Raw genomic sequence first — 6,000 nt, forward strand, 5'->3', positions numbered from 1 at the left:
CACTAAACCAAGAGGAGGAAACTAAAAAATAAAATGAAGACCCTCTGTTAGCCAACTTTCTGCAATAACTATGCTAGCTAACTACACCTGGCTAACTACAACTTAGTTAACTTAGCTAACTAAACTAGAAAGACAAACCAACAATCAGACATAGAGACATACCTACTGTAAGTTAAGTAAATTACATGATAAATTGGTTAGCTAGCTCACAACAATGTTTATCGGTTTGATGCTCTGACTTAACGAGGCATGACAGTGCACCTGCGCAAGCTTGGAGAATGACGGATGACTAATGGAATTACTATAGTCATACGTCACAACCACATTTTAACAACTAAGCAACCTTTGCAACTTTGAGCACAAAATTAAGCTATAAATAAAATATTTGGCGAACTATGTGGGTAATCATCATTGTAAGGAAATGACTCAAAAAATATGAAATCATAGAAATGTCAAAATACTGGAGGGGGGACTTTAATACTGACGCAGCCTATCAAACAACAGTAGAAACCAACATCTGCGCTCTGTGTGTTCACTGTTGCATTACCTGGTCCGTGCGTAAAATCCACCACGACTTGTAACATAAGTTAATAGTCTTCCGTTTCTTTTACGAGTGAAGTCTGTGCGAGAACACATGCAGAAGACGACTACTGGTATCAAGTCTTTTTACAGAGATTTTACCAAGAGAAGGCCATATCTGAACAGTCAATTGATTACTTCTTGTCTCACTTAACCATGAAACATGAAAAAAATCTTCTGGAGAGAGACTTGACAATTAATGAGTTAACAAAAGCCATGCAGAGCATGCAGAATAAAAAAATCTCCTGGTTTGGATGGTTTACCCAAAGAGTTTTATAACACCTTTTGGGACCAGCTAAAACCCCCTTTGTTGCAAGTGTTCAAGGAGAGTTTCTCCAGAGGTATACTACCACCTTCGTTAAGAACAGGCTCCATCTCCCTTCTTTTCAAAAAGGGAGACAGGAAGGACTTGAAAAATAGGAGACCTTTAAACTTGCTTGGAGTCAATATTAAAATATTGTCTGTTTTGTCCCATCTTAATTTTGGCAAAAGAGATTGGGTAGACCTGCTGTATGCTGACATTAGTACCACTGTTATAATAGCAAAAGTCAATAAAGGGAAATGTGAAATACTCTACCTCAACTGGAGAGAACCAGTGGAAAATCTAGGCTTCATACAGAAAAAGACAATGAAAGTTTTAGGAATACAAATAGGGAAATATATGGAAAACACCAATTGTGAGTTAAAATTACCCAAAATAGAGGAAAGCTCATACAGTGGCAAGACAGGGATCTAAGCATAGTCGGTAAAGTTCTTGTTATAAAGCAGAAACAACTTTTTTGGTCATGCCCTGCCGCTAGAGGGGTCTGGGTACTTGTATCACCATGGCTTAAAGCTTTGTACAAACGTCCTGGTTGCTATGAGGACATAGCTTATGGTTACTTGCAAAGACAGAAAACATTAAAAATGGTGGGCTATCATCAGCTGTGTAAAAGAGTTTACGGAAAGCCAGAAATGTATGTGTAATGAGGAAAATTTGTGCTCCACAAGAAATGGTTATAAGATCTATGTTAAACATCTTCAGTGATTATATGTTAAAAGACAAGTCAACAACAGAAAAGAAAACTGTTAATGCGAGAGAGTTCCTAAAATACAAATGTTTGATAATGTTTAATCTGTTATAGTGGGAAAATTGTGGAAAGATTGTAAAAAGAGTAAAGAGTATGGGCTGATTTTTGTATCGGTACAGACTGAATTTGAATCATTTAGAACTGAATTTGAATTTATTAGTTTGAAACTGAATTCCAATAAACTTGAAACTGAATGTGACATCTAAACTGAAACTGTATTTGAGCCTCACTAAAAATTCAAGACTTTGTGTGCTTTCAGTTCTCTAAATTCAATTTCAATCTACAAAATTCAGTTTTAAGGTCACAGGCAGGTCAATGTCCTTGAAGGACAAGAAGATCGAGTGCAGTCAGCACGTTTGTTTTTGACCATTTCCTGTATTCCACACCAGCAGCCCTGGCTTTGTGTACGTTATCTCCTAAAGCCCACACTAGAGGTTAAGTAACTACTAGTTTGTTTGTAACTAAATCAGCTACTAATATGGGTTGCAGCACAATTACTTGGGCAGACCTTGACTAGATTAACTTGGGCGTAAGCCAAAACTATGGCAAGTGGCCGTGTGCATTAGCTTTCTGGCTAGGTAGCCACTTGGCATCTTAGCACATCATAGTAAGCTTGATCGATATTGAAATATCATATCAATAAATTCGGTCTCTACTGGATTACCGTGTAGCTAAATGACATGCAGTTAATTAAATGTTATGCTGAGGGGCAGAAAAACGGCAGTTTTACCATTAGTGAGTTTAATGCTGTGACAGCTCTACACCTAGCCTGTGTGGCCTGTGTAATGCAACTCTTGTATAAGGTATGTTGTAAATTGTCTCCGTGGAGCAACTGTTTTTATTTCAGAATAGCATGCATAGATCACATTAGTAATAACACTAGGTTAATAACTAGGCTAAGTTTGAACACAGCTACTGTAACAGGCTGCTCAGCACCTTGGCTGGAAGTTACTGAAGTTACTAACCATTTCACAAAGAGGACCAGTGACATAACAAACCAGGATTCACTTCGGACTGAAGGACAGGGATGGGTTGAAGCCGACTTCAAACTTGGAACATGTAAGTTGTGGACTTTATATGCAGTTTTACTGTTACAGTATGTAACAGTGACCTGTGACCTTAAAACTGAATTTTGTAGATTGAAATAGAATTTAGAGAACTGAATTGTAATAGAGAGAACTGAAAGCACACAAAGACTTGAATTTTTAGTGAGGCTCAAATACAATTTCAGTTTAGATTCATAATATCATATTCAGTTTCAAGTTTATTGGAATTCAGTTTCAAAGTAATAAATTCAAATTCAGTTTTTAAATGCAAGTATTCAGGTTGAGCAATTCAAATTCAGTTCTAAATGATTCAAATTCAGTCTGTACTGATACAAAAATCAGCCCATAAAAGAGGTTCACCCAGGGTGAGGCTCAGCCATTGCACTCCGGTTGAGCTGACCTCTGCAAATTCCCAAATGTGGGAATCTTGACTGCATAATTTCTGGTAGTGGGGGACTGCGTTCACGCTCTCCCCTGATGACATGTTGAATAGTAAATTAACTATGAACTGTTCTTAATCTGCAATGTAGATAAAGTTTGTGTATATGCTTAATGTATACACAATTGTAAAAACAGTTTTCAGGAAGATTGAAATGGATAGTTAAAAACACGAACATCAGTTTTTCTGTCACTATGTCCAGACCTGACCGTAGAATATGTGAAAAAAACAGGCTCCTCTGGTTCCTCCCAGTGGTCCTAATGCCATTTGGAGAAAGCCACCTCTCCCAGTCAAAAACAACCAGTTACAGCCAGGAGGAATGTTTTAACGTAGTTGTCGGTAGAGCTTTAGCGTAGACTGTGTTGACTTTCTCAGGCAGAGCAGGCTAACTTCAGGTTGAGCCCTCCACTAACTTGAATGGCAGCAAAATGATAAACATCGGGTGCTTGTATACTTTTCAAATGTTATCGACTGAATGGATCACATTCTGGTAGTAAAATGAGTCATTTCAGGGGTGGGAACCTCTGGGCACCTCACGATTCAGAGGGCTGCGATTCGATTATAAAACGATTATCGATGCATCTTGATGCATCATTTTTTCTATAAAGGATCTCTGGATAATAAGTATTTAATTTGCACATTAAAATCATAAAAAAACATCTCCTAATTAGCTTAAAAGGTTAAACTTAAAATATTTCACCGCTAACTTTCTCCATCACGTTCTGCCACTTGCTCTCTCACTCACTCGGCCTCATACACAAGATACCCGAGATCTGCCGAGCGTCGAGTGTCACCATGTGCGAGTTAAAACCATTACTTGCGCATTGATATTAATGATTGTGTGACATTTAAGTAGGGTGGTTAGGGTGGTTAGCAGTGTTGTGCCTAATACAGCTGAACACTGCTGGTCTCTCTGTTGTATGCGCTCCACAGATGGTCGGGCGCTGCACTTCCGTACGTTCCGCCTTTTCCGTTCTGTCAACATTATGTTAATAATTAACATTTAAATAATCGATTTTCAGACATTTGTTAATTGATTAATAGTCTTCCACGTCCGCACTGCGATGCAGCCAAGAATCAATTATTTCTCACACCCTACGCTCAAATATATGAGATATATGTAGATATAAAGTATAAATCAAGCTTTAGCAGTGTCAATCATGCTCATGTACTGTATGTGTCTCAGCCTTGTCTTACAGCGGGGAGCCTCAAAAAACATGTCCTCTCCAGGGATCGCCTCTCTCTGGGGCCACATGAAGGTGAAGGGATGCTCCTCCAGCTACAAGGACTGTAAGGTCTGGCCAGGAGGCAGCCAGATCTGAGACTGGGACTAATGTTGAGTGTAATCAGTCATAATACTCATACATACGTACATGTACAGGATGGTGGATTGATAGCAGCACAATATGAACAGACGCATGCTTCATAAACAGCAGGGCCTAGCGTAGCACGCTGGGGGTTTCCCTCTAATTGTGATGACAGTGTTCATACATCATTTTTCTTTTCCCAGCCAGTTGTATAGCCTGCTGACATGGAGGAGGTGCTGAAGAAGGGTATAGACTTGTGTGAGTGAAGCTCTGCATTGTTAAAAAGAACTTCCAAAAGTCTGATTTGTTCAGAGTTAAAAAGGTTTATTAATTCAACCTCAATTTCAAGAATGCATTGAGAATTCCTACTGGCATACTGCATTATCGAATTGGGCTTATAAGACTCTGTTTATAATAGTACACTTCTTTGTGTACGAACATTTATGAGTCACAAGTACACAGAAGTGCTAATAAATAGTATAAACTACAGCTTTCACTAACTGTTCATACCCGGACAGCCATCTTGGATCACGACTTACCAAGTTGGAAATCCGACTTCAGGGGGCGTTCCAGTTGAAAGTTCCAACTGGGAACTCAGAAATTCTGACTTCCCATGTCAAATGGAACCCACCATAAACTCAGGTAAACTCCGGTCAGCTGATTTTGTTTTTTTGTTTTTTTTCTTCTGTGGTTTTTGTGGTGAGGCAGTGTTGTTAACAAGGGAGCTGCAGCTGGTTGCCCTCTGGTGGGCAAACTATGTAACACCCATGACATGAGTGAAGGATCTGACTCTTATGTTTCTTTTTTGTCATATATCTGCCGTTATAAACAGCCGATGCCGATTAAATCCAGTTAGCTCATATCGGCCGATAAATTGGTCAGGCTCTAGTGGATAACAAGCGGAAGAAAAGACATAAAGTAACATTTCCAGCCGACAAGAGCAGCAGATCAGCTAGCCAGACTCACGTCTGTGTTGCCTGAGCGTCAGAGGAACGTGTAATGAGCTTTATTACCTGCTGTGATCAGCTGTTCCGCTTGTTTTGGTGAAGAGGAGACCGACTTCGACTCTGTGTAAAAACTTTCTGACTGATGAAAACTTAAAACAACAATTCAGGACCCAGTATTTCGCTTAACTCCATTAGCTGTTTGCTGTAAACACACTACTGCAGCTGGCTGCTATTTCCGAGCGAAACATTTAATGCTGACGTAGCTACATCTCAGGCAGACATCGTTGAGACTTGTATGCCATTTGACTTTTGATACTTGTACTACTACAAGAGAACAGCCAGGATTGAGATTGCTTTGTGTGTAGGGATGGCAGAGGCAGACGGCATTCGTTGGAGGCGTAGTGGCCGAGAAGAGAAGGAATGTAAACTTGTATTATGGAGTTTAGGTAGATTGGGTGCAGACCCGTAGCTCTGTATGCAAGCATTAGTGACTTGAATTTGATTCGGGAGGCCATGGGTATCAGTGATGTAGTGACATGCGTCCTTTTGGGCTGATCAAAACCCAGAAACAGCTTAATGTTCAGTTTGAAGAGAGCAAACCCTTATTTCAGC

At 39.7% G+C, this 6,000-nt stretch overlaps 1 non-coding gene across 1 annotated transcript; it reads left to right on the forward strand.

The window, feature by feature from the left end:
- Positions 1–3,007: 3,007 nt before the first annotated feature.
- LOC119884008 lies at positions 3,008–3,172 on the forward strand. The gene has a single exon (XR_005440910.1). It is a non-coding gene; the product is annotated as a U1 spliceosomal RNA (small nuclear RNA).
- Positions 3,173–6,000: the final 2,828 nt, after the last annotated feature.

Source organism: Micropterus salmoides, unplaced genomic scaffold, assembly GCF_014851395.1.
Source record: "Micropterus salmoides isolate LMB-PRFRI ecotype aquatic unplaced genomic scaffold, ASM1485139v1 Ms_hic_scaffold_3079, whole genome shotgun sequence".
Lineage (NCBI taxonomy): Eukaryota > Metazoa > Chordata > Actinopteri > Centrarchiformes > Centrarchidae > Micropterus > Micropterus salmoides.